Source organism: Phoca vitulina, unplaced genomic scaffold (genome assembly GCF_004348235.1).
Source record: "Phoca vitulina isolate PV1807 unplaced genomic scaffold, GSC_HSeal_1.0 scaffold28, whole genome shotgun sequence".
In the NCBI taxonomy this organism is placed as follows: domain Eukaryota; kingdom Metazoa; phylum Chordata; class Mammalia; order Carnivora; family Phocidae; genus Phoca; species Phoca vitulina.
Window position 1 is genome coordinate 24,784,147 of NW_022589731.1, and position 27,784 is coordinate 24,811,930.

General features: G+C 49.3%; 1 long non-coding RNA gene across 2 annotated transcripts; it reads right to left on the minus strand.

Moving 5' to 3' along the window:
* On the minus strand, positions 1-27,784 carry LOC116644085. 2 transcript variants are annotated; one of them, XR_004301696.1, is made up of 6 exons: positions 27,700-27,784; positions 12,865-13,080; positions 9,300-9,494; positions 9,074-9,204; positions 7,958-8,183; positions 1-235 (listed from the first exon to the last, which is right to left on the minus strand). It is a non-coding gene; the product is annotated as an uncharacterized LOC116644085 (long non-coding RNA). The 2 variants fall into 2 exon arrangements; XR_004301695.1 differs by lacking the exon at positions 1-235 and adding an exon at positions 7,039-7,160.

Consider the following 27,784-nt stretch of genomic DNA (forward strand, 5'->3'; position numbering starts at 1 on the left):
GTTCATGGTCTTTTCTATCCGTCTGTTGTCTCCAGGCCTGGCACGACTAGCCAGTGCCAGCAAACGGCCTTGCTCCCTGCCCCCTGGTGCTGCCCTCTGTGAACAGGAGCTCACCGCCGGGCTTGCAAGGTGCTGTGAGGATCAAAGATGGGCCGGCATGTAGGCAGCCTCAGAATGGGCTCGTCGGTTCCGCGCCCTGTCATGGAGTGATGGAGGAAGGCTCTCTTCTAGGGACCTGTGACCAAACCAAAGCACAAACCGTAACCGAAATTCAAGCCCGGAATTCAAGAGTGTGCTATGGATGGAAATGTGGCCCCCTTATATTGCCCAGGGCAAAGGCCAAGCCCTCATGGGGCTGTCTTTAGAGATGGGGTGACTGAGGTTCTAGGTGGTCAGTAGGACTGGAGTCCTTACAAGAGAGACAGTAGGGACGCGTGTGCACGGAGCACAGACTACGCGAGGACACGGCGGACACACGACCATCTGCAAAGCAAGGAGAGAAGAACCAACTCCGCCGACACCTTGATCTCGGGCTTCTAGCCTCCAGGACTGGGAGAAGATAAATTCCTGTTGAAGACCTCCGGTGGGTGGTACTTCATTCAGCCGCCCTAGCAGACAAATATACGGCAAGCACCCCTGATCTTCCTTACTGGTTTTTAAAATTCAATTTTTCAAATCGACTCCTTGATCAGAACGCTGCCATGTTCCGAGACAGACACAAGGGTTTCGGAATCCATGTCTCCAGGGCAGTGGTCTCCACGGACATTGTCAGGAGCCACCGCAAAGCTGTGAGGATGAGCCTTTCGCATTTACAGGTGCCTGGCTCCTCAAGCTCCCGTTCCGGGAAGGGGGGGGCTCGGAGTTAGCGGCGCCGGTTCGCACTGGGAAGCTGCTGTGACGTCTTTGGCGTGGGGGACACCGTGCTGTGTCCAGAGCCTGGTCGGGGCTTCCTCACCGCACACTGCTTGGACAATGCTGCACAGATGGTGCTGACCTCGGAGCTCCTCAAGCCCTTCTCCCAAAGCATCTGGGACATGTCCACAGTCCTCAGCAGCGTGTTCTCCACTGGGCAATTCCAAGGGATGTGCAGAGGAGATTTTTTCCTCTCTTTTAAAATGCACTTAGGAATGGCTGTGTTGGTAAGCTGGGGATTCCAAGCGCTCCCAATCACTGGAATGTTCTCCCTAATTTGAAATGTTTTCCTCTCACAGCTCCCAAAAATTTGCACAAACGATCGATCCCACTGTTCAGGTTTGGATCAGAGCCCCAGCGCTGGCTGTTGCAGCAAGAGGTGGAGCAGGCAATTTAGACACCCCATTAAGGCAATAAAAACCTCTTTCTGCATATTGAAATATACAAAAGGAGCAGGGACTCGGCAGTCAGCAGCATGCAAGCATTTCCTTGTGGGGCAACAATGAGAAATAGGCCTGTTGGGCCTGGGCAGGTGACCCAGGGAGCCTGGACTGGGTGTGAGATCCACTGGGCCCCCCACCTTTCCTTCCAACCTCCTGGGCACTGAGAACAGTGCCTGGGGCCTTCCCCACTTCTGATGCTTGTTGGCCACAAAGAAGGTCCCATGAATCCTGAAACCACTGAGTAGGAACAGGTGCCCGTGGCCAGGAACCCAGGCCCAAGGTGCTCCAGGGAGCAGAGCCCTCTGTGAGCAACCAGCTGGGGGCGCAACTTTGGCCAAACACAGCTCACAGCCTGTGCTTCAGAGCGGCAGAGCGCAAGGACTGAGCACTCAGTGATGGCTCCCAGACCCCGAGGGTCCCGAGTCAGGGGGACGCCCACGCACCCCGGACTCAGGGTCCTGAGAACAACTGCATTTTCGCGATGACAGCTGTCTCCTCCACTTCAGGCACTCTGCCCTGCTCACATGCCATTGTCCGCCTTGACAAGAAACCGAAACAACGACCCCGAAGCGAAGACTGGGACTCTCCCTCCCGGCTGACATGCCAGGAACTCCTTCCTCGGGCAGGCCCTCCCAGCCCCGCTGGGCGCCGCAGCCTCGCCTGGCTGTGCTGTGAGTGGGGGCCACGCGCCGGGCACGCAGGCCGGTCAGCCCTGCCGAGGGGCAGCTCTGCAGCCTGCCGACATCGCCCTCCAACGCCCCCAGACACACCACCCGGCCGGAGGGAGACGCGGGTTCTGGGCAAGTCTTTGCCAGCCAGGGCGTGGGCCCAGAGGCCACACGGCCACGTCCCAAGGCCTGGGTGACTGCAGGGCTCTGAGGGGGTGCAGCCGTATTTATCACAGCAGGTGTGAGGCCCCAGGAGGAGCAGCTCTCAGGGCCTGGGCCAGCGCCCAGGAGGTGAGGGGAGACCCCTCGTGCCTCAGGAGTCTCACGGGGGCAGAATGAATCCAGAGGAGCACAAGAAGGAAGCAGGTCTGATTCCTGGGGCCCAACTCCTGTCAGCCGGTCCTTTCACCAGGTGCTCCCTGGAGCCTTTGAGCACCTGCTTCTGGTTGTAATGGTTCCAGGGACCGACACTCTGGGCGTATTAGTGACCTGGAGCTGCCGCAACAGGCTGTCACCAACTGGGTGACTTAAACCAAGAGAAATGGACCCTCTTACAGCTCTGAGGCCAGAAGTCCAAAACCAAGGTGTCGGTAGGGTTGGTTCCTTCCGTCACTTTACGACTCCCTCCCAGCTTCTGGCGGCTGCCCACAGTCCTTGGCGTCCTGTATTTGCAGATTCTTCCCTCCAAACTCTGTCTCCATCTTCAGATGGTCTTCTCTGTCTGAGTCCCCACCTGGGTCTGATAACAACCCTCTCCTTGCACTTAGAGCCTGCCTTGATCCAGTTGGATCTCGTCTTGATCCTTGATTACATCTGCAAAGACCTTATTTCCAAATAAGGCTGAATTCTGAGGTTCTGAGTGCAAATGAATTTTTAGGGGAACACTATTCAATGCACTAGAGTGGGTGTGGGGGTTGCTTGTCCAGTCCGCAGTGAACAGTATGGACACTGTCTCCACACCCATCCAGGGTTGGGGCAGGAAGGCCCAAAAGGACACAGATTCAGCTCTCCTCCAAGCCAGACCTCCCTTTATTTTATAACCTCCTTAATTTTTATTTTAATTAAGTCCAATTATTGCAACAACCCTGGTGAATTGAAATCAAGGATTTTTTTAGTTTTCTATTGCCATTGTAATAAATGACCACAACTTAGTGGCTTAAAACAACCCAAACTATCGTACAGTTCTGTAAGTCAGAAGGCCAATGTGGGTCTCAGTGGATGACAGTCAAAGTATATCTGCAGGGCTGGGCTCCTTTCCAGAGGCTCTAGGGGAGAATCCATGTGTGTGTCTTCTCTGGTTGCTCCAGACTGCCCGTGATCCTTGGCCGTGGCCTCCTTCCTCCATCCTCAAGGCCAGCAAAGGCAGATTGAGTCCTCTTCACATCACATCACTCTGACTTCCTTTTCAGCTTCCCTTTTCTACTTAGCAGGACCTTGGTAAGGATACCAGGCCCACTCAGACAATCCAGGATCATCTCCCTATCCTAAAATCAGCAGATTAGCAACCGTAATTCCATCTGTAATCTGAATTTCTCTTTTCACGTAACCTAATGTATTCATGGGTTCCAGGAATTAGGACATGGACAACTTGGGGTGGTGGGTTTATACATCACTCTGTTTACCACAGGGGTTTTCCTAGATATCTTCCTGCTCTTGATACCTAATCTCACTTCATACTTGTCAGTGTACATCCTCTGCATTAATTCAGTTCCTTAAATTTAGTAAGACTTGTTATGTGGTCCAGTGTGTGGTCATCCATCTTCCAGAACATACCATGTATTCTGAAGTTGCAGGTATGGTAGAAATATCAATTAGATCAAGGTAGCTGATAATGTTCTCATATCACCCATATTTTAAATGAAATTATTTCTCTATTTCTATCAAGTGCTGAGAAATGGCTGTTAAAGTCTCTAAGATTATAGAATTTTTACTTATTAGGTACATATACATTTATAATTATGTTTTCCTGATGAATTGACCCTTTTATCACTATGAAATGTCCCTCTTTATCTCTTAATGCTCTTTGTCTGGAGGTCTATTTTGTCTGATATTAATGTAGCCATTCCAGTGTTCTTATGCTTACTGGTTGCATGATATACCTTTTTTCCATGTATTTATGCTCAGCCTATCTGGGTTTTCATATTTAAAATAACGATTTTAAAGTAATATATTTAAAATAACTACTTCAGCTGGGTCTTGCTATTTTTAATTTTTACTTTTAATTGTGGTAAAATATACATAACATAAAATTTACCATCTTAAATGTACCATTACCATTTTTAAGTGTAAATTACTTTTTAAGTATACAGTTCAGTAGTGCTAAATATATCCGCATTGTTCTGCAACCAATCTCCAGAATGTTTTCGTCTTGCAAAACTGAAATTCTATACCCACTACACAACTCCTATTTCTCCACCCCCACCACTACTTCCAACCCCTTGAAACTACCATTTTACTTTCATCTCTATGAGTTTGACTATTCTAGGTAACTCACATAAGTGGAATCATCCAGTATTTGTCTTTTGTGACTGGCTGGCTTACTTCACTTGGCGTGATGTCTTTGAGGTTCATACATATTGTAGCCTGCTTCAGAATTTCCTTCCTTTTAAGGATAATATTCCATTGTATGGATTTACCACATTTTCTGTATCTGTTCATCCACAGATGGACATCTGGGTTGCTGCCATGTTTTGGCTACTGTGAATAGTCCTTTAATGAACAGATGTATGTACAAATGTCTCTTCATGTCTGTGCTTTCTTTTTGCTTGCTTTTTCTTTTGGGTATGTTCTCAGAAATGTAATTGTTGGATCATATGGTAATTTTATTTTTTAATTTTTGAGGAATTGCCATACTGGCTTATATACCAGCTGTACTATTTTATATTCCCACTGATTTCTCCACACCTTTGCCAACACATGTTATTTTCTGTTCTTTTTCTTACTGTAGCCTCCTAATGAGTATAAGATGTGGGTTTTGCTTTTCAAAATCCATTCTGACAATCTGAGCCTTGTAAATGGCATACTCAGTTCACTAATATTTAATGTAATTTGTGATATGGTTGGATTTAGGTATGCTAATTTATTATTTGTTTTCTGTTTGTTCTCTCTGTTTCATGTTCCTCTGTTCCTCATTTTCTTTCTTCTGGATTATTTGAATATTGTTTAAAATTCCATTTTAATTAATCTACTGTGTTTTAGCTATATCTCTTTACATTACACTATTAGTGGTTGCTTAGGGATTAAAATATCCATAATATACAACTTTAGCTTTTCAATCTACTTAGAGTTGATACTGTTCTAATATATGTAAAATGTAGAAAACTTATAACTGTATAGGTCCATTTGCTCCCCAGTCCTTCATGCTATAGTTGTCATGGGTATGATATCCACATACATAATAAACTCCAGAAGACAATGTTGTAACTTTTTGTTTTAAACAGCCTTATGTATTTTAAAGAAATTAAGATTTTTGAAGTCTTTTATGTTTATTCACATATTTCCCAGTTTTGATACTCTTCACTAATCCCTTAAAAACTGAATTTCCAACTGTTATCACCTCCCTTCAAGTACTTCTTTTAGCATTTCTCAGGAATAGCAACACATTTTCTATGTGTTCTTTAATCTGAAAATATTTTCATTTTTGAAGGATACTGTCCCTGATTATAGAATCCTAGGTGGGCAGGTTTTTCTGTAAGCATTTTGGAGATGTTGTTCCAATGCCTTTTGGCCTCCATAGTTTTGGATGGGAAGTCTGCTGTATTTCCAAATCATCTTCCTCCAGGTACAATGTGTGTAGTTTTTTTCTGACTACCTTAAAGGTTTTCTCTTTCTTTGGATTTTCAGCAGTTTGATTAGGAGGCTTAGATGTGGTTTTATATATATTTATCCTGCTTAGGGTTCACTGAGCTTTTGAAACTCAAATTTATGTGTTCACCAAATTTAGGAAATTTCTTGGCCTCTATATCTTTAGATCCTTTTTCGGCTACAATCTCTGTTGCTTCACTTGGGACGCAAATTGCACATATATTAGACCTTCTGATAAGTTTTCCTGACACTCTGTTCATTATTTCCAATCTATTTTCTCTCTCTTCTTCAGATTGGACATTGATACTTTTTATATTCAAGTCTGCTGACTCTTTCATCTGTGGTCTCCATTCTAGTAATAAGCCAATCCACTGAATTTTTAGTTTTAGCGATTACATTTTTTCAGTTCTAGAATTTCTATTTGATTTTTCTCATAATTTCTATTTCTTAGCTGAGATTTCTTCTCTCTTCTTTCACTGCCAGCATATTTTATTTCATCTAATACAATTATAATAGCTCCTTAAAAATCCTTGTCTTCTTAATTCCAACATCTTGAGACCATCTAGGATTGTTCTCAGTTGACTGACTTTTCTCTTGAGTCTGGATCACATTTTTAAGCAAGTTTAGATTGTATCCTGGAATGTTGTGTATTGGGAATGTTATGGTGCAGAGATTCTGGGTTGTTTTAATCCTCTAGAGAATGTTGATTTTTTGTTTTAGTAAGCTGTTTTCATCCTCCAGAGAACGTTGATATTTTTGTTTTGTTTTTGTTTTTGTTTTGACCGAACTTAAACTGCAAACTCTCTTTCATGTCAGGTCAAATCATAGTTCAGATCTGCTTTTATTTTAACTGCTCTGAATCTGCCTAAAAGCATGCGTAGTTTAGGGGCTGACCAGAGACTTGGGTAGAGCTGTTTTTTGTTTGGTTGTTTGTTTTGGTCCACAGTTTGTAGATTTTATTTACAAGAGGGCTAGGTCCATAGGAGTTTCCCTTATGCTTGTTTCTAACACACCAGTATTTTGCCCACCTGTCACAAAGCTCAGAGGCCTCTGAGCAGGAATAAAAGGCCAACTCTCTCTGGGCTAAGGGCAGAGGCAGCTGTGAGCAAACCTGTCTTCATCAGTTTGCCCAGGATACAATAACAAAATACCACATACTATGTAGCTTAAACAACAGAAATCTATTTTCTCACAGTTGTGGACTGTAGAAGTCCAAAATCAAGGTGTCAGCACATTTGGTTTCTCCTGAGGCCTCTCTCCTTGGTATGTAGATGGCCATTGTTTCCCTGTCTCTTCACAGTTTTCCCTCTGTGCCGTGTCCTGATCTCCTATTCTTATAAGGACAACAGTTACATTGGATTAGGGCCCACCCTATGACCTCATTTACCCTTAATTACCTTTAAAGACTCTATCTCCAAATATAGTCATATTCAGAGGTACTGGAGGTTAGGACTCCAACATATGAATTTGGGAGGAAAACAATTAATCCTGTAACAATGCCCTGTAAAAGCTGAGGACCACCCTCTCTTAAAAGGCTGTGATTAATTCAGTTGATAAACTCAATGGCACCCATGTCATTATCATATTCTGATGAGAAACCTGAGGCTCAGGAAGATACAGTCATGGAGCTAGTGAGCAGCATGTCTGATACCAACCTCCAACATCAGGCCTGTCTGACCAGGAACCCACTTTGGGTCTTGGGCTCTGGTCTTCCAAGATCAATAGGTCATGGGCACCACCCACAGACCCCGGGACCTCCTGTCACAGGACCATAAGCATCTGTAGGGGCAGTTCCCATACTGGATGGAGGGCACCAGATGGTTTTTGTGGGCCTGGTCTGTGGCTCAGCACCAGCTCCCGGCAGCCCCAAGAGCCTGGCCCTGAGGTGGGCAGTTTCCTCTCCAAGCCCCTCTGACACCCTATCCAGCACTTTACCTGAGGGGTGGCCCCTTTCTCATCATCAGCCTCCCCATGGCTGTGTGTTGCTGTGAATATGCCACATTTTCAATGGTCCTTGATTTAACAATCAAAGGGAGAAACAGACATGGCTCCCTGATTGGTGTAAATCACTACAGAAGGTGTCCTGAGTTCCCAGAGTACGGCATGGCCGCACACAGGTACGTGCCTTACCTCAGTAGGTGCTTTCCTTTGTCGTCCTTCTCCACGTGGACCAGGGCAGGGTTCCCAGAGAAGGAAGGAGCCTAGCAGAGTCTACAGTCCTGTCCTAGAGCATCCAGCATCCCACACTTGCCTCTCCCCACTGGGTACACCCCAGAAATGAAAACTTCTGCAGAGATGTGTCCCACATGAGAGGGGTGGGCTCTTCTGAGGTGCAGCCAGGGGAATAAAGCAGCACCTGGAGTGAACAGAATTGAAATGTTCTGGAATACTTGGCCTCAATGTCATTTTAAAGTGCAGATGATACTGCAGAGCATGGCATGGACCTGCCTTGGGGCCACCAGAAAGTCTGGGTGGAAACGGAAGGGGGCAGGAGTCAGGGCAATGCCATCGGCACCATGGGAGAGGATGCACAGCCAGAGGGGCTGCTGGCTGGTCCAATTCTCCACTTCTCTGTTGCAGGCTCAGTGGCATTTTATGTGTCAGAGATTTTTAACCAAGCTCCACTACTGTCCCTCAGCTTCATTCATGCAATTATATTCATGCAGTAGATTCACGTACTTTGCCTCAATTACGCTGTCAGGGGAACCACCTGGCAACCCATTAATCCCCTGGCAAAGTCTCTGAGAGGCAAACAAATTCACAGAAGGATGGCTGACGATACTGAATTTCACCCGCTCTCCTCCTGTGGAAGGTGTCAGAGTACTCGAGCTCCCAGGGAGAAGCAGGTGGCTCAGGTGGCTCTGTCCTGTATTCTACGAGCTTGCCCTTGCCACTGTCCAGCTGCTGCTAGTTCATCCCCCCACTCAGGGAGGTGCCATATCACAGTGGGCAAACCCCAGAAAAAAGGGTGCAACGTGCATGCAACATGCCACCCAGTGTAGGGTCACAACAGGAAGATGTGCAATTACAGGGACAAAAATACCCTGAGGAAATCAACACGGGACTTATTAATATCAGATCCATAGGTGACAACTGTCAGACAATCGGTCAACAAGGCCTCGTGTCTGTGTGATCCAGGCTAACCCGTTACGATCTTTATGAAGTGTCCTTCTGGGGGGTCCGGATCTTCAGATATGAGGGGAAGCCCTGCCCTTTTATTAGGAGCTAAGCTCTTTATACTCTGACCATATTGCAGCAGGTTAGAAGTCTAAGCTTTATTGTCTTATGTTATTGAAAATCCAGATTCCGGCAGGCTTCTCCCTCAGGTCACGCTTTGTCTGCGAATACATTCTCATTTCTCCATGTACAGAGACCGTCTGGAGAGAGGCAGAAAAAGATTATGACTGTAATATACTTAAATCCAATTTATTTGCCTGGCCAGAAACTTCCACCCTCCACAATAGCTTCCTACCCGAGATGTTGTCTTTAATTCTTTGGTGACAGGGAGAAACATGCGGTCCCGGCTTCCAGCAGGTATGGGCAGAGCAGGACGGCATGGGTCCCCAGATGTCTGGGCCAGCGGGTGGCGGGAGCGCCCCAGGTGGAGGACCAGCACGGACTCGGGTTTCTGGCTCAGAACTTCTCATTTGTTGATTGCGGATAAATCCTCAGTTGCATGTGGTCACGGGAAGAGAAATACATTCACTAGAGAATAACAGGTCTAGGAAAGATCCCCCCGACCCCTCGACTTTCGCCACAGGCCCCCACTTCTGTTCTAAGTCAGTCAGGAGCATGCATCTGCTGGCTGCCATCTCCTGCCCAGGATTCTGCCCCAGCAGGGTAGTCCTTCGAGTCACAGTCAAGGTCTTCATTAGCCTGTGTTAACATTTCCTCCAGACTTGGCCTCTGGACACAGGCATGTAGGCTGGGAGGAAAATGATTCAGGGGGATTATTTTCTTAATTAGCATTTGTTCAATTTAAATGATGGGATACAAAGACCAGCCAGGGCAGTCGGGAGGTATGGGCGAGGTCCAGGGCCTGGAGGGTGCCCAGCCGCAGCCCCAGTCCCTCCCTGCCCCCCGCCCTGGCCTCAGACTGCCCAGTTCACGAGGTTGGCACTAGGCTGCCCTCCTGACTATCATCTGCAGGCCCTGCCCGCCACCCATTCAGTGCTCCTTGGGACACAACCACTGAGCATCAACTGTGTGTGCTCTCCCGTGATAGGCCTCCACAGGGGGAGGAGGCGGGTGAGGCAACCTGGAAGAAAGGCATGAACCGTGGGGTTCTGAGCTCGGAGACAGGGTCCCAGCTGGCAGGGAGGACCCAGGAGAAGCCTGGGAGAGGCTGGGCACAGTGAGTAACTGCCGCCAGTTTACCTGGAATGTCCCCATGTTAGCACCGAAAACCATGTGTCCCGGGAGACCCTCAGTCACAGACAGATTGGGAGAGTCGGTCACCTAGTAGCCAGGAATGGAGACAGAAGCCCTGACCAGTGCTGCTCTGTCCCATATGGCTGAGCCCTCAAGGCAGCTTACAACCTGGGCCTGTTGTCTCATTCGTAAACCGCGGACGATAAGGATGCCTCTTTACCTCTAAGAAACCTCATGGCTTCTCATACACTATTTTGTTTGGGTGCAGGCACTTGGGATGACCATGAATTGCTGTCCCCGGAGAGCTAATGGCATGATCCAGTGACAGATGTGGCAAAGTACACAGCATCGAGGGCACGAGGTTTGGGATAACAAACTGGCCTACTGGGGGACGCTGGCTCCAAAGCCAATGGTAGGCTGTGAGGGTGCTCCAGGAAGGAACCCCCATCCTCTGCCCCTCTCCCTTCTCCTGGGATGATTATGAGAGTGGACGTATCCGTGGGGATGCCAGGAGCTGCGGTTGGAGCAGTCTGAGCCTGGGGGCCACCTCTTCAAGGGAATGCTGGGAAATCTGGCTGCCAGCAGCATCAGCAGGCCTGGGGTCAGGGGCCCCAGACCCCACTCCCTATTGGGCTAGAGATGCCCCTGTGCCAGCCAGTGGCTTGCCAAGCAGCCCACAGAACTCCCATAACTGCATCCTAACATCTGCTTGTCTGCCGTGCAAGGCACGTGTGAACATTTGACTCTCTCCAAGGTGAAGGCCATGCCAAGGCTCCTTTGGCAAAGCAGCTGAGGCAGTGGGTCATTTGGTTCACGGACACCAAGTAGTGGTGTCAAATTCTCACAATTCTTATTCTTCCAAAGAGAAGTGAGACAGCAATAAAAGCCTCTGGTGATTCTCCCCTGCCCTGCCCCACCCTGCACCTTACTCAAAGGAAAAGAATGCAGAGGCCACTGTGGTGAAGCAGGAGGCCCAGCGTCTGGGGGGCACTGAGGGCTAGGAGGGCTTTGGGGAACTGCGCAGGGCCCCTTACTCAGGGGAACACTCCTGGGCAGGAGCCAACATACAAAAGGATGCGAAGCCTTGGTGAGGACCCCATGGCCACCCCCAGACCTCTGAGGTGGGCAGGAGGTGCTGCACGGTCCCAAACGGCATCACCTCCTTCTGACCCCTGCAGGGCAGTCTGCGACACCGGTTTCACTTGGAAAGAGACAGCGCTCCTGAGCTGACGTCTTGCCCGGGAGAAGCTGTGCTGGAGACAGAATGCGAAGCAGCAAACCCCTACATGCCAGTGCTCTCACCTCCGAGCACACACGCCTCCACATGCTGAAGCCTCTCGGGACGCCAGAGTTTCCACATATGGAGTCTGGGCTCAGGAGGTCCTTTCGGAGGTCTGGGGAGCAAGGCTCAAAAGGCACCTTTGGGCACAAATCTATACATAGACTCACTTCCCAGGAAAGCCACAAATTAACCAAAGAGCAGGAGCATTTTACGTATTAATAGAATTTGCCAAATTGTCATCCAAAATGATCGTAACACCGTTTACAGCTACCAAGAGTGACTGAGTGCCTTTTCCACATCTTCACCAGCACTAAGTATTATGCTTTTAAAAAATTCTTGCTAATTTTATAGTAAACTATCTAGATTAGAGTTGCATACTCTAGCCTATGAATTTTAGCTTTTTTGCCATAGGCAAAATTCAAAAGTAACCTCAGTGTCTCTCAATAGTATACTGGCTATGAGAATTATTGTTCCTCTTAAAATGATGAGCCAGATCTGCACTGATGCACACTCACATGCATATACATATACACACACACACACACACATACACACCCCCCACCAGCAGAGTGTTGTGGGCATCCGGGTACGGGGTGGGGTGGGGGAAGACATGAGACAGAGCACCGGGTACGGGGTGGGGTGGGGGAAGACATGAGACAGGCACTGAGTTTCAGGGCCGGACCAGGGTTTGTGCTAAGTCAGACACTGCGTGGTCACCAGGTCGATGGAAAAATCATTCTGCAAGTGTTAGCCACTCAGAGCAGTCTGGATGGAACTATGTTAACTGACCAAGGAAATATATTAGAAAACAAAAACTCTGCTACTTGGATTGAATCTACATTCTTAGAAGAGTTTATAAATGGGTAAGTGCTTTCTTCAGCTCATTTTTTCAGAAGCAACTCTGTGATCCATTTTACTCTCCGTTTTCTAGAACAGTCTTGGCCCTGTGTGTCTCAGGGCTGGTGTGTTTCAGGCTGAAGCCTTGGAGCCTCTTGGCGCTTCTCCTTGGAGCTGCCCAAGCCACGCAAACCAGCCCCTCAGCACGGAGACTCCTTCAGCACCGGCCCCTCCGCTCTCCCCACAGCTGTGCTGCCCCCTCACCCCGGATGCCTGAAATCCACTCTGTTCTGTATCTGCTCCTGCCTTCTCAGACCCATAACTATTCAGAGGCACACGCATCTTCATCACTCCAACCAGACGTAGAGAGCCTACGTCTAACTGGTGTGACAGGCAGGAAACCAGCCACGGAAGAAGGTCTAGGAAGGAAGGAGGGCCGACCTCATCACCTGGAGGAAAAGTGAGTGTGAATGGTGTCAGATGATACGAGGGAGTCACTGTTTTGTGAGATGTAGGGAAGTTAAAAGTGCGGCCAAGATATCCTCACCTGCTAAAGATACATGCTGGAGTCTTTAGGATGACATAAAACAAGGCCTTGGTTTTGCTTCATCTACCCCAGGACAGAAGTCCTCACAGAGAGAGAAGCAGCAAGACGGGCTGAGTCAGCACTTGATGAAGCTGGACGATGCACAGGGGAGCCCAGTCTCCGGTTCTACATGTAAGCAGGTTTGAATCTCCCACAACACAAAGTTTTTGAAAGCACCTGCCAATAGTAAAAAATAAAAATAAATAAACAAGGGAGTTGAGGGGCCAATATACTTAAACCAAAATCAGTTATCATTATAAACATGTTGGTATTCTTAGAAAATCCAGGAGAATTAATTTGTTAAAATATTAAAAACGGGGGGCGCCTGGGTGGCTCAGTTGTTAAACGTCTGCCTTCGGCTCAGGTCATGATCCCAGAGGCCCTGCATCGGGCTCCCTGCTCAATGGGAAGCCTGCTTCTCCCTCTCCCATCCCCCCTGCTTGTTTTCCCTCTCTCGCTGTGTCTCTGTGTGTCAAATGAATAAAAAATTAAAAAAAAAAAGAAAGTATTAAAAATGAACAAGAAGGTGTACCAGCCGGCCAGATCAAACACATCTATAAAGATCTAAAACTCCTCCCAAATACCAGCCACGGAAAATACCACTGGAAAACAGATTTTTAAAAAGATGTCATTTATAACATGTGCTGGGTCCCATGTGCATGTGGGAGAAAGCCCCCTGCCCCTGTGTTGCCCTTTGCTTTCTGGGTCCCTGAGCAGCTGAGACTTGTGATCGTCCCGAAGACCCCGCATCTCCTTGCCTCTGAACTACGAGCTGCTTGAGCCCTCCCTCTTCATAACCAGGGCATCTGTCCACCCACTGCTTAAACCAAAAGGAAGGACTGACGCCCCAGGGCAGTGCAGAGCTCAGCCTCCTGCAGGGAGGACCCGCTTGCAGCTTGTAGATGGTGGGCAGTTTTTTAGTTTGCACATGATAGATTTGAAACTCTGAGGGTTGGGGCTCACGGGCACCCAACCCAGCAGGCCCTCGCAGTCCGTAGCACCCAACGGCACATCAGCCATGTGAGGGGCAGAGCTCCCAGGGCCTCCCGTGAGCGGCACCTCTCAGCCTGCAGACTCCAGGCACCCAGCTCTTACCTGCAGCTCTCTCCCCTCAGGACCTTGAGCTTGGTGGGAGATGGTCACACTCGCTGTGATGATGGCTCCCACAGAGCCACGGCCAGGGCCCGCAGGCCCGTGGAGGTGAATAAGACCCACCCCTGAAGAAAGTTTTGGACCCGACCCAGGGAGTTGGGTTTCCCTGGAGGGCAGGGACCAGCTTGATCCTCGGGCCAGGCCTGGCCACTGGGGACCCTGAAGGTGCTTCCCAGCAGGGCAGGTTCTGAGGTGGGCTTCTTCTGTCCTGCCCGGGGCTTGTGCTGCATGCTCATCAGAGCACTTCCATCACAAATCATTACGCCTGTCACTGGCTGCCACAACTTTTGAGAACAGAAAGGAAAATCACCATGTGTCACATATCAGCAGGCTGACACCAGCAGGTAATCAGAAAGGTGGGGGCCCCACCTGAGTGTGCTCTGAGATGGGGCCGGCACAGGCCCTGTGCCCCCGACCCTGGATCGGCACCTCTGGGCCTGGCACCCCTGCATGTTTGTTTGCCTAGAAACCATGGCACAGCGTCGCTGGTAGCTGTCTAAAGCTTAAGACCTTTAGGGGCACCTGGGTGGCTCAGTCGTTAAGCGTCTGCCTTCGGCTCAGGTCATGATCCCAGGGTCCTGGGATCGAGCCCCGCGTCGGGCTCCCTGCTCTTGTGGGAAGCCTGCTTCTCCCTCTCCCACTCCCCCTGCTTGTGTTCCCTCTCTCGCTGTCTCTCTGTCAAATAAATAAATAAAATCTTAAAAAAAAAAAAAAGATCTTTAGGGAGGAAATGCTGTTATTCTGTGGCATTTTCATCCAAAGCAGAGGTTTCAAAAAATGAATGCAGACCAGAAATTGTCATTAGGCAGCCACGGCATGTCCAGTCACACCCCACGCTAATGGAGATGAAGTCACGACCTCAGAAGGTCACATCCCTTCAAACCAGAGTGCCGCGTATCCGTCAGCCGCGGGGTCGGGAATGCAAATTCAAGGCAGCCACCCTCTACCTCTCAAAGGTGCTTTCCCATTTCCAAGGCAGACTGACAAAGTAGCCTGATACAAATAAGCTGCATATTGGATTCTGCAAACACATTTTCCTAGGAAATCCAGTTGCGCCTACTTGGGTGACATGACTCGAAATGCGCATCGGCTGTTTGGGCAGGAGAAGCAGGTGAGATCCTTGGCCAATGTGGGCGGGATGAGGCGGCACTGGGGATGGGCAGGGGGAAGGGTCCCGTCCTGGCTGGGCAGCCCCATCTGTCCCGTCCGCCTGGTGCCTCCCCGACCGCACCTGTTCCAGAAGCGCCAGCCCGCAGTCCACACCTCTGAAGGAGGCATTTGGTGGTTCTCACTGCAATTCATTTTAATTATGTGTGTCATAAAAAGACCACCTACGGATGAGACAATGCTGCTGTAAGAGTCTCAAGGTTACTGTGGGGAATACTTCATAACCGAAGTGTGTTTTCCCCAAGGAGTTCTATTACCATTTGATTTAATTTTTAATTTTTACATTTTAATCAAAAATAGATCAAATGGTGGTGGTCTCTCCGGGGAAACATCCTTCAGATAGGAAGCCGGCCATGCTCCTCTTAAATATGTACAGCTGCCATCTCCGTGTGAGCCACGGGTGGTGCCCGCTGCCAGCCCCCCTGCCGGGGGCCGGCCGTGTTTCTGGAGGCGCCAGGCCCCACCTGCTCCAGCCCCTCTCGTGAGCTTGAAACAATGGCCCCGAGGTGCACTGCGTGGGGCCTAAGGTCTCCCTGAGAGGCAGTTCCATCTCCCGGGGGCGTCCCCTTCCCTTTGCAGGGGCGGGGGGAGGAGGGCCATGTGAGACCCCGCTCAGCTGTGTGTCTGTACACCTTAACGCTCTGCATTCTAAACAACACGCACTACAGCTTTCTGATCACCAGGAAAGGCCCGCGCGTCCTTACCCAGGTGCCTGCACAGAGGATGGCCACCTGGCTTGTCGCCATGCGCCTCTGAAGTCGGCCCAGACTCCGGCTGAGATCCAGGTGGGCGCCGGGAACAGCCAGTGCGTGCATCCCGCAGCTTCTCTGGCTTGCTGTTCTCATCTGTAAAGTGGGGACAAGGCTGGGACGGGCCTGTGGTGTCATCGTGGGGATCAGGAGCCATCAAGGCGATGTGCCAGAGAAGTCCTGCTTGCACCTAAGAGCTCACTACTGCTATTTTGTTAGCGTCCTTACTATTGCATATGGAATAAAGGCAGTCGGCTCTTGCTCATCCCGAGTGTCCGCTCAGGATGTCTGAGGGTCTGTCAAGGCATGAAGGGCCTGGGTGCATGATGGGGAAGCAGCCAGGCCTGGGGGCGACCCGGGGCCTCCAGGAGCCCAGCCCTTCCAAAGACTGCCTTAGTGCCCCAGCAGGGCCCACAGCTCTGCAACCTGTAGTCTTCCTCAAGGACCTTGACCTCCCCTCAGTGAGCAGCCCAGACAGCCAGGCACCCCCACTGCAAAGGCAGCAGATCGCCACAAAGCTGGGGGAAGGCAAAGGGAATGGAGAGAGAGAGACCCACTTCCTCTAACTCCTGTCCCTGCATCAGCTGAGATCGCCGACACGGTGGCCACATCAACCTGGCTCCTGGAGACATGCCTTCATGCATTCAGATTACAACACCCTGGCCTTGGCCTCTGGTGCCCCAAGTCAGGGATGTTCCCCACCCCCCATCAATGTAATTTACATAAAGATCCACTGGAAGTATTTTTTCTGATTTAGCTCCATGGAAATAAGGCAGTTTTTCCTAAAGAACAAGCACGCTTCCTTCCTCCCAACCATGGGGATATACATCAGACTGTCCTTCTTGTTGCCTTAGAAGCCCAGAGGAGTTTGTGCTCAAGGCTGGTGGCTGGCTTTCTGGTCCTCCCCTCCAGTGCAACATGATTTGTCTCAACGCCGTAGGACAATGGGGCTAGGTCAGGGCTGGAATGGCTGTGCTCCCGCCCTGGCCCCACCCGCCAGTGGCCAGTGGGGCAGGAAGCCCAGCGGGTGGAAGCTCCCTTTCCTCCACACTGTGTTCTGTCTTTGCTGCTTGTTTCTTTCCCTTGTGCTGAGCGTGCCCTCCAGGCCGGGCAGTGACTCCCCGAGCTTGGTGTGCAACACAGCGGGCAGGTCCAGATCTCCCCACATTGGGGTCAGGGGCCCTGCCCAGGGAGCTGCTATTCCCCAGCTCCTGGAAGATGCTCAGGCACCCCACTGTCATGCAGGCGGGTCTGGGCAGGGAACCTGCAGAGGCATCCCGGCTCACGCTACGGCCAAAGACAGTTTCTTTTTTTTTTTCTTTCTTTCTTTCTTTCTTTCTTTCTTTCTTTCTTTCTTTCTTTCTTTCTTTCTTTCTTTCTTTCTTTTTTTTTTAAGATTTATCCATTCATTTGAGAGAGAGAGAGAGAGCAAACATGAGCAGGGAAGGGGCAGAGGGCAAGAGAGCATCTCAGGAGGACTCCCAGCAGAGCCCAATGCAGGGCTCAATCCCATGACCCCAAGATCATGACCTGAACTGAAACCAAGAGTCGGGTGCTCAGCCAGCTGAGCCACCCAGGCGCCCCCAAGACAGTTTCTGACTTAGCAGTCGGCCTTGTTTGTTTGGGGTTTTTGCTGCCAGAGTGACAAGTCTTCCTCAGGCCACATGCAGTATGTGCCATTTCCAATTCTGGGAGGGAGATCATTCCCTCGGCTGGGATGAGTCTGGGTTTTTAGACTTTGAGGACTTTGCTCAGGACCAAAGCTGAGAAAGAGACAAACATAGCAACACTTAGGGACTATCGGTGATAAAATTAGGGGTGAGTTCAAATCTCATGGTAGGCGTTCTGTGCTTTCTCAGCCTGCACATGAGGCTCTCACCCAGGAGAGAGTCATCAAGACAGAGGAGACACTCAGGGCGGTTCAGAACCAGGTGGTAGGTGGTGGACTCTGAGCTGGGAAAGACGGACCTCTGGAATCTGTGGTCACAGGGCCCAGGAGCAGGAAGGGGACGCTCAGTGGTGCTCCCAACTCCTCAGGACCCTCACACACCTCACAGAGCCCGACTGGCCAAGCACATGGCAGGCGTCATGGTGGCCTGAGCTCCTGAAGCTTTCAAAGGTCATTAAAATCACTTCAAACTGACCCTGCAGATGCGCCCCAAACCTGTATGGGTGCCAGGGAGCTCTTCCCAGCCCTGGCATCCTCCCTGTGATGCACCCTCCCTGCCTCCCCTTCAAGCCCAGTGCAAACCTCGCTCAGCTACACCATTCGGTTTTAGGACCCACTTCCTCATCTCCAAAATGGATGAGAGCACCTGCCTCAGGGCCATAGGAGGTTAACAGAGCTACCAGCAGCCCCCCCTCCGGGCGTCTGGGAGGAGGACCTGTGTAGACAGGGTGGGGGCCATCCTAGGCAGATGGCTGAGTCAGTGTGACTGGATATGGGGGCAACAGCACGGTGACCTTGTCATCATCGTTGAAACATAAAAGTCAGTTCACCCACAAAATAAAGGCAAACTATGGAAAAGAAAAATGCAATCCTAGTAAAGCTTTGTAACATGTTTTAAAGAAACTTGAAAATCAACACATGACATTTTCTACCTCAAATAACATAGGGGACATCTGAATTAAGTTCAAATAAGCTACCAAAGAAACATGAGTTAGCACTCAGATTCCATTTTAAAAATTACTCTAAGAGACTGTTTTCAATACAGAGAGCATGCGGCAAGCAAAACTGTGTGAACAGGAGCTTCAGAGCCCCTCAGCCAGGGGGCAAGCCCTGCCCTCAGCACCGACCTGCGCCGTGGCCTCAGCCAGACACCTGGCCTCCCTGTCTCCAGAGCGGATGACCCTTCCTGTCTCAGGGGACTGTGCGGGGACTCCCTGAGCTGCTCTGTGCAAAGCATCTAGGACTTGCATGGACAGAGCCAGGCGCAGCTCTCATTGCAGACCTTGGGTTGTACTACGAAGCCAATGCGCTCCTTATTCAAAGTTAATTTGTGAAAGAACATCTTAAGAAATACAAAAAGACAAAAGAAAAATACAGTGCGTCACACACATGCACGTTCTCACCAGAATTAAGTGTTAGCACTGGGTTATATTTGTGTTAGATTTTTAAATTAAGTTAATCATGACAGCAGCAGCTGAGGTTCCTTCAATCACAAGCGCTTGTCCCCTGCTGTCCACCCTCTCGTTGCCCGGCCGACAGCATCCTTCCCACCCACCAGAACTTGCTCTGTCCTGACCTCCGGCCAGGTCCACTGGGAAGGAGCCCAAGGCAGGGGCACTTGTGCCAGGGAGCGTGGACAGGCCCCTTGGGAGAAACCTGTGCGAGTAGGGGCAAGATGGGAGAAGCCGGGGCAAAGCAGCTGCAGAAGAGGTCGGGGCCTGATCCCACCCAGAGCTCGGGCACCTGCTCTGCAGTCTGAGCACCTGACGGTGAGGGAGCAGGGGTCTGTGGACCCCACCCAGGTCAGTCATTGGGTCTGAGCCCCGGCGGGAGGCAGGAGTACTGCCACAGCCCCCTGACATCCAGGGCTTCCCCAGGACAGGCAGTGGAAGGAGAAAATGCCCCAGAGGAAGTGACTAAGCGCCCACGCCCCAGGCCTGGCCTCCGGTCTGCACGGTCTCATCAGGCCGGTGTAATCCTAGATACCACCGCCTATTCCCATATTACGAGTATTCCTACAAGAATACAGGATTGAAGTAGGAGTTTAGACCAGGACACCTGAGGATCAGAGGAGTCCCAACAGCCTCATAGATAAATTAAGTATCAGTGGAGTGTTTGACAATTCTTGCACTAATTTTGAGGAAAGAATACATGTCCTAAGAACGTTTTCCAAGCATGTTTGCTAAAATGCCAGTCAGATATTGGTGGAGATCATTTGTGTAATAAACATTTGCCACCATATCCGAATACCACATCTGGGGGCAGATCATACGATTTTACAATTTATACGAATTGCTTCAAAATGTCACTTCTTGTTAAGACCCAAAGGTTCTTGGACTGGTGCAGACCAAGACAGCTTGTAAACACTGCTCAGCTGCTGTGGGACTTCTGGAGGTTGTGGAGGCCACAACTGCTATTCTTGGGGTTTTCGGGGACACTGAGTCAGATCTTCCGGGTCTAGCCTCTATGTCCAGGGAGGTGTTTTCTAGAATGAGGCCTGGAGCACGTTGGGGCCTGGTGGGAGCCTTTCCACTTGTGTCAGGACTTTGCTGTGGGACGTGAGGATTGAGGGGACACACGGCCAGCTGTGGGACTCTACAGTCTAGATGGGGCGGCAGCCAACGTGGGCTTCTCTGCAGCCTGAACTCTGGGACCACAGGTCTCCAGTGCATCTATCAATTACCCGGGATGCCAGTGAAACCGTGCTGTAAGTGGAACCATCTGGGGAGACAAAGGGTCTTTGTGAGAAGTCTCCCCCTCTTCTGTTGTTAGGGTGCTGCCCTAACCTCAGGGAGAAGCTGCTGGCCCCTGGGGAGTGGGAGAAAACCCTCCAGCGGTGACCAGGGAACAGAGGACCCTCCCGGAGCAGCAGCAGTGTCTGGATCTAAAGGGAAAGACGGAGAGAGCGAGCACAACCCTCTCTCCAGAGTGCTGCTGCAGTGACCGGTCAGTTTTTTGTTTTGCAGGGGGGGTTAAATTTTTATTGTGGTAAGAATACTTAACATGAGCTCTAGTCTTTCAGATGTCTAAGTGTGCAACACGTATTATTGGCTAGAGGTACGCCATTGGGAGCAGAGCTCCCCAGTGTATCCATCTTGCGCAGCTGGAGCTGAACACGCTGAGCAACAGCTCCTCATGTCCAAGCACCATTTTACCGTTTGCTTCCCGGAGTCTATTGTAGACGCCTCCCTTAAGTGGAATCGTGCAGTATTTGTCCCTCGGTGACTGGCTCGTTTCACTCAGCATAATGTCTTCCAGCTTCTTCCCGGCTGTCAGATAATGCAGGATCTCCTTCTTTTTTAAGGCTGAATAATATTCCACTGTGTGTATGGACCACATTTTCTCTATCCATGTATCTGTTGATGGACATTAGGACTGTTTCCATGTCTTGTGAGTCATACTGCTATGAATGTGGGAGTGCAAATATCACTTTGGATCCCACTTTCAACTCTTTTGGGCATATACCCAGAAGTGGAGCTGTCAGGTCATGTGGCAGCTCTATTTTTAACTTTTTGAGAACCCTCTGTACTGTTCTCCACAGCAGCCACACGTTCGCGTCCCCAGCCACAGTCCACGAGGGCTCCAGGTGGCTCCACATCCTCACCAGCACTCATTGTCTTCTGTTGTTTTATGAACGGCCATCCCAGCAGGCGTGAGGTGAGATCTCATCGTGGTTTGGGTTTGCATTTCCCTGATGATGAGTGACGTGCAGCACCTTCTCACGTGCCCATTGAAGGCATCCCACTTTCTGACTTCGAAATACATTACAAAGCCACAGGCACCAAGAAAGTATGCCCCGGCATACAGACAGACAAGGAGACCCGTGGGGCAGAACAGAGAGCCAGAAACAAACACATATACGGTCAAGGGGCCTTCACCAGAGGCGTCGAGAACACACAACGGGGAAGTCTCTTCAACAAACGGTGCTCAGGGGACTGGAAACCACGGTCAGAAGAATGAAAGTGCAGCCCTATCTTACATCACACACAAAAATCCACTCCACATGGACTGGAAACCCAAAGGTAAGGCCTGAAACTTGAACTTCCAGAGGAGAACACCAGGAAAGCACCGGGACACTGACTCTGGGGATGACATCACATGGTGTGGGTAGGACACCGAGCGCACCGGCAATGGGAGAAAATATCGACAGTGGGAGCACGTGAACCTAAACAGCTTCTGCCCAGCAGAGGAAGCCCCGGCACAGCAGAAAGGCATCCTGCAGGAGGGTGGGAAAGGTTTGCGCACCGCCCATCTGATAAGAGGCTAATTTCAAAGATAAGTAAGGGACTCCAGTACTTCACTCAACAGCACAAAGCTAATAACTCAATTTGCAAATGGACTAAGGACTTGAACAGACACGTCTCCAAAGGAGACGCGCAAACGGCCACAGGTCATTTTTCACGATCGACAACTTTCAGGGACTGGCAAAGGCATTTATGAGCCCTGAGGTGAGATTTCTTTTGCTAATTCAAATTAGTTATTAAGAGGCTTGTCAAGAATGTTTTTGAAAATTAAAAGATTTAGCTCGTCACTCAACTGGCTTTCCTGAAACATGACTAAGTGGGTTTCACCAGAAGAACGACCAAAAAGATCACTTTAATTGATATATACATTTGTGGTTGATGGTTCCACCTTTTCCTATAATTTTACTCTTTTTTTTATAAAGGTCATAACTAAATGTGATTTAAGTTTGTATTTGTGTAATTATTTTCACATAAGTGAATTGAGATGTCACTAACCAAATCTTGTCTATCCTGAATTTCAGCTAAAAAGTCACTGTGTATTTGTAAATGCACAATTAACCCTGACTGACCCGAGCAAGCCATTCCCAGGGCTGCTCCCCAGCCTCCAAAGCTCCCAGACTCTCCCGTCCACCGGGAAGCTGGAAGTGGGAGCACTGTCACCAGTAGGACAGGGAGGGCATCCGGGGAGCCACACGTGCACGGTTCAAAAGTGGCAGTTACCCCGTGGGGAGCATTTCGCACAGGCATCCCCCCTGAGGCGGCTCACAGCTGACCGTGCCTCTGTAAGGAGACGGTAGGCCCAAAATACAGTGGAGCAAAGGGATGGTCAGACAGAAGCCCCTGCTGAGTCCGGGGGAGGTGGGGAGCACAAACGCACACTCTGCATTCCACCCCCATCGGTCAGTGAGGGACCCAGTCACCTGCCACCTCCAGTTAGGGAACGTGTACACGGCTGCCGAGCAGCCCACTGCCCGGGCTGCTCAGAAACAGCTCAGTGAATCCAACCTACTTCCCACTCTGGCTCCAGATCCCCAAACGTGGGGATCGAAGACTCATCCCCAACTCTCTCTGACCATCTGCCCATCGAACCTGGGGTGGGGGGGCTTGCCTGAGTCCCCAAATTATTCCGGGGTTTCCAGTGGCTGGCGGAAGAAGGGGAACTGGAGAATGAGTGATTAGTGTCGGGACCATCCACAGCCGATGATCACGGGAGACGAGAGGAAGAAATGCTTCCATTTCTCACAGAGAGGGAAAAGACTGAGTTGTTGTAAGCCTTGATTGGATTTGTTTTTTTTATTGTGGTAAAATACACAGGACTTAAATTGTGCTATTTTTAAGCGTCCCCGTCTGTGGCAGGAAACATGCCCACACTGTTGCACAACAGTAACTCCACCCATCCCCAGAGCTGTTTTATCTTCTCCAACTGGAAGTCTGTCCCCGAGGAGCAACTCAGCGCCCGCCCTGCTGAGCCCTGCTAAGTCTGAGCCAGACAGCCCTGCCTTCCTGCCAGGCTGCAGAAGTACGAGATCCTGTGTGATGGCTGGCCGGAAATCCTCAACAGATATGCATACGGATTTGTAAGGAACTGATGGGCCAGAAGTTTCTAAAGGTGCTTTAAAATGTGCACAGAAATCACGAGTACTAGACATGAGCAGAGGCCAGCGGCCCCAGGATGACGTCTGGAATGGTGCTCTCCACACGGCCTGCCCCTGTGGGGGAGGGGGCTTCACCACAGGGTCAAGGTCGACGTCAGAGGCAGAGAGGGCCCAGCTTTACACCCTGTCACTGACATCCTGGGACCAGGGCGCTGGGCTCCAAGGCCCCATGCAGAGGTATGCAGTCGCAGTCACTACTGCCAGGCCCCGTTCAAAGCACCTCAAATGCATCATTCCATCGCTCACTGCTTTTTCCAGAAGAGGAAACCGAGGCACAGGGTCAGTGATGGGAGAAGCAGGGGAGTCCCAGGCAGGCACCTACCCCAGCCCTGCGATCCACCAGACACCACTACTTCATGTACTGGGTTTGAGGGCTGCCTCGTCTGGCTAAATATACTATTCAAATTTCTCCAGAAAATCGGAAGTACTTTCCACATAGAACAAGGGAGCTCCCCGCCCCTCCACAAAGGTCCCATTTTCTCACAACCTCAATGACTCAGGGACGCCCAGATATTCAGAACGTGGTTGGCAGCATCTCCTGGGAGCTTATCAAAAGGCAGACTTAAGCGCGCCTGGGTGGCTCAGTTGGTTAAGCGACTGCCTTCAGCTCAGGTCATGATCCTGGAGTCCCGGGGTCAAGTCCCGCATCGGGCTCCCTGCTCGGTGAGGAGCCTGCTTCTCCCTCTAACCCTCCCCCCTCTCATGTACTCTGTCTCTCTCTCTCATTCTCGCTCTTTCAAGTAAATAAATAAATCTTAAAAAAAAAAAAAAGGCAGACTTCAGGGACCCTCCCAGACCTAGTGTCCCCATGTTAACAAGACCCTCCTACCCCTGAGACCCATGTGCAGTTTGAGGAGCATGGGTCTGGAGGGGCAGCTGTTGGGGTCGGAGAAGCTCAGTTTGGACAAGCCTCTGTCCTTAATAGTAGAGTGAGGATAATTATTCCCTCAAAGGGTTTTAGATTGTTAAAAATGACCATTCAGTACACTGACATACAGTGTCACTAAGTACAGAGTAGTTTCCTTCTCATTGCATTTGAGGGAAAAAATGCACTGTTCAGTTTTAAACAGCAATATTCCAGGAAATGATCTGGTAAAACAGTTATAATCAGAAAATGTAATGGAAAAAAGATACCTAGGGTTGAGCCACAAGCGCAAGACCTGTCTAACAAAACAAAAAACCAAAAACAGAAAGAAAAGGAAGCCCTTAGATACATAAAAAGTATTTATCATGGTAAAATACTCCATGTCTCTGAGTGGTAAGTCTCAAGACTGGAAAGCTACTGCTTATCCTGCAATTAATCAGTAAATTCAGCAGAAATCTAATCGATGTCTTATGTGGCTTTTATTTTTGAAATCTGATAAAATGATTCTGAGGTTGATTTGCACGAATAAGCGTGTGAAAAAAGCCAGGAGCATTCTGAGAAATAACAGGGGCTGATGGAGAAGTAGGCTGTCCACATGAGGATGTGCACTGGGCCTGGACCCTGACTTTTCACTTTTCTGCATGTGTTATGTTTTAATAAAAAAGCCACATACATGCATGCGCCCGCCCCCATGTACACACACACACAGTGCTACAGCCACCAGATGAGAATGACAGATCAAAGAACAGAAGAGAAAGCACAGAAGCAATCCCATATATGGTAGAAATGGAATTTACAATCAGTAGAGGAAAATGTGGTTAGAATAACTGATTAATATCTGGGGAAGAAATCGAGCTAGACATATCATCCTTTGCCCCCCAAAATTTTTAGGTAGAGCAAAGTTTTAAATGTTAAGAATGAAATAAAAATCATGCAAAGTTGAAGATGCATAATTACATATCAATGTAAACACTGTACAGAATTTGGGGGAAAGGAAGGCCCTTCTTGAGTAATTCTCAAGCTAGAAACCAGAGAAAAAGAGGCTGACAGACAGGAGAGTCCTACATGCAGCTAAGGGGACCATAAGCATCACTGAGAAGAAAGTGAAAAATTATAAAGTGGGAAAAATATTTGTATTTGAGAGAAAAACAGACTTATTAGCCTTTATATATAAAGAAGTCTTAAAAATAAATAACAAAAAGATACAGGTCCCAATAGAAAAATGGGCAAAGACAGGAAGTTCATAAAAGAAGATATGCACATGACCAATAAACGTATCAGAAACGGAATGCAGGATACCCAGATGAAAAGAACAATGTCAGCAGCAAAGATCAGAAAGGCAAGGATCAAAAAAGAACTTTTGCCAAAAAATCAAAATCAAATCTGATCAAGCTTTCTGATCAACTACCACTTTATAGGAAATACAGAGGTCAGAGGACTAGGTAAAACACAAGAGAGACACGATTAGCAAAATCTTGACAAACTCTACGAACAAACCAGCTTCTTGAAAATACAGTCCAAGGGGGAAAAAAGTGGGAGACCCTCGATCAGAAGAGACAAAACTCATCAGCCCATCAGATATGTAGACCTTATTTGGATCCCAATTCGAAATAAGTCGTATAAAAAACCCAAATCAATCATTTATGAAATTGATAAAGTACGCAGGAATTTAACCAGAGACTTGAGATTTCATAATAGAAGGAATTATTGTAAATGTTTTTTTGAGGACTAATAATCTTTTGTGGTTATGCTCTTTAAATGCCTCTGGGAGGGCCACTCGGAAATAATTACAGGTGAACTGACATTACATCTGGGACCTGCTTCCAGTGTGCGGAGCAGGAGGGTAGCCAGAGCTGGCCACGGGCTGGGCACTGCCAGAGATGAACGCGGTTGAAGGAGTCCCTTGTACTGTTTCTTCTGCCAACTTTTGGGCACGTTCATAATGTTCCAAGTTTAAAGAAAGAACAGAGTAGGCTCTACCTATTCTTGGTGAAAGAGAAGGGAGGTGGGCTCTTGGGACCAACTTTCTAGAGGGCAGAAAACCAGAATGTACCCTCTGTCCCACCGGTTCAACTTGTAGAATGTTCTCTTATGAAAATAATTGGAAAACTTTATAAAAACGTATAAGAATGGTTATCCAGCAATTTTTGTAATAGCAGGTAGATAAAACGGATGAAGGAATGAGAAGAACATACACACCCATTCCAGAGGGACTGGACAAAGGCACTGGGGCACTTCCATTCAAGGGGACGATGTGCAGCCATTTAAGGAGAGGACCCCGTACACATTCATGAACATGAAAACACGCGCATGATGTTAACATCAGAAGTACACCGTCTATGGGCATATATGTTTATGGAGAAAGTTTTACAGGGACACATGCTACCATCAGTGGTGGGACTGGGATGATGGGGTCCTGGGGGACTTTCATATTTGTATTTCATTTTCATCGATGTATAGTTTTAAATTTTTTGTCCTCAGTATGGATTTGAGGCATAATTTTAAATGTTTTAGAAAGAAATTTGTGAATAAACTATATTTTAAAAGGAGGCAAAACATTTCGAATGATGTTAATATCTCTTCCTTAACCACTTACTATACCTTTGAGTTTTCCGAAATGAGTTTTAGAATTTGTCGGTTTTGAAGCCACCATAAACTCATTTTGTGAAATGATAAGAGGGACATGCCGATATTTTTGTCCCTGCACCAAATACAAACAATGGTGGGTTGTGAGTTAAAGGACAAACTGAAAATGTATCTAACGGCACCGCACAGACACAAACGCTAGTCGGCTTCCTCGACGGACAAGGGCAGGTCTTTCCCTCCTCTTTTGACAAAAACACAGATAGGCGCCTGGGTGGCTCAGTCGGTTAAGCCTCTGCCTCGGCTCAGGTGTGATCTCAGGGTCCTGGGATCCAGCCCCGCGTCGGGCTCCCTGCTCAGCGGGGAGTCTGCTTCTGTTTCTCCCTCTGCCCCTCCCCCCACTAGCGCGCGCGCTCTCAAATAAATAAGTAAAATTAAAAAAAAAAAGGAAAACACAGATGAAGCACTTTAAATCGATGAGCGCAATCCGTGGGCCTCACGGGTGGCGCGTGTGCGGGCTTCGCCAGTTGGCCGACTGCTCCGGACCCGGGGTGCGACAGCTCTGGTGGCCGGGAGGGGCTGCCGGGCGGAGGCGTGGGGCCACCCGGACAGTCCTCCAGGGAGTCCCAGCACCACGTGCGGGCCTCGAGCCTGCCGCGCTGGGCGTCCCGGCCTTCCCTCCCGAAGGTGCAAAAGGCACCCCCACACTTACCTACAGACTTCATAAACAACCTTTTCTGGCAAAACGGGCAGACTCGGAGCCGGAGCCGACAGAACGGAGCGCCGCGCGCTCCGGG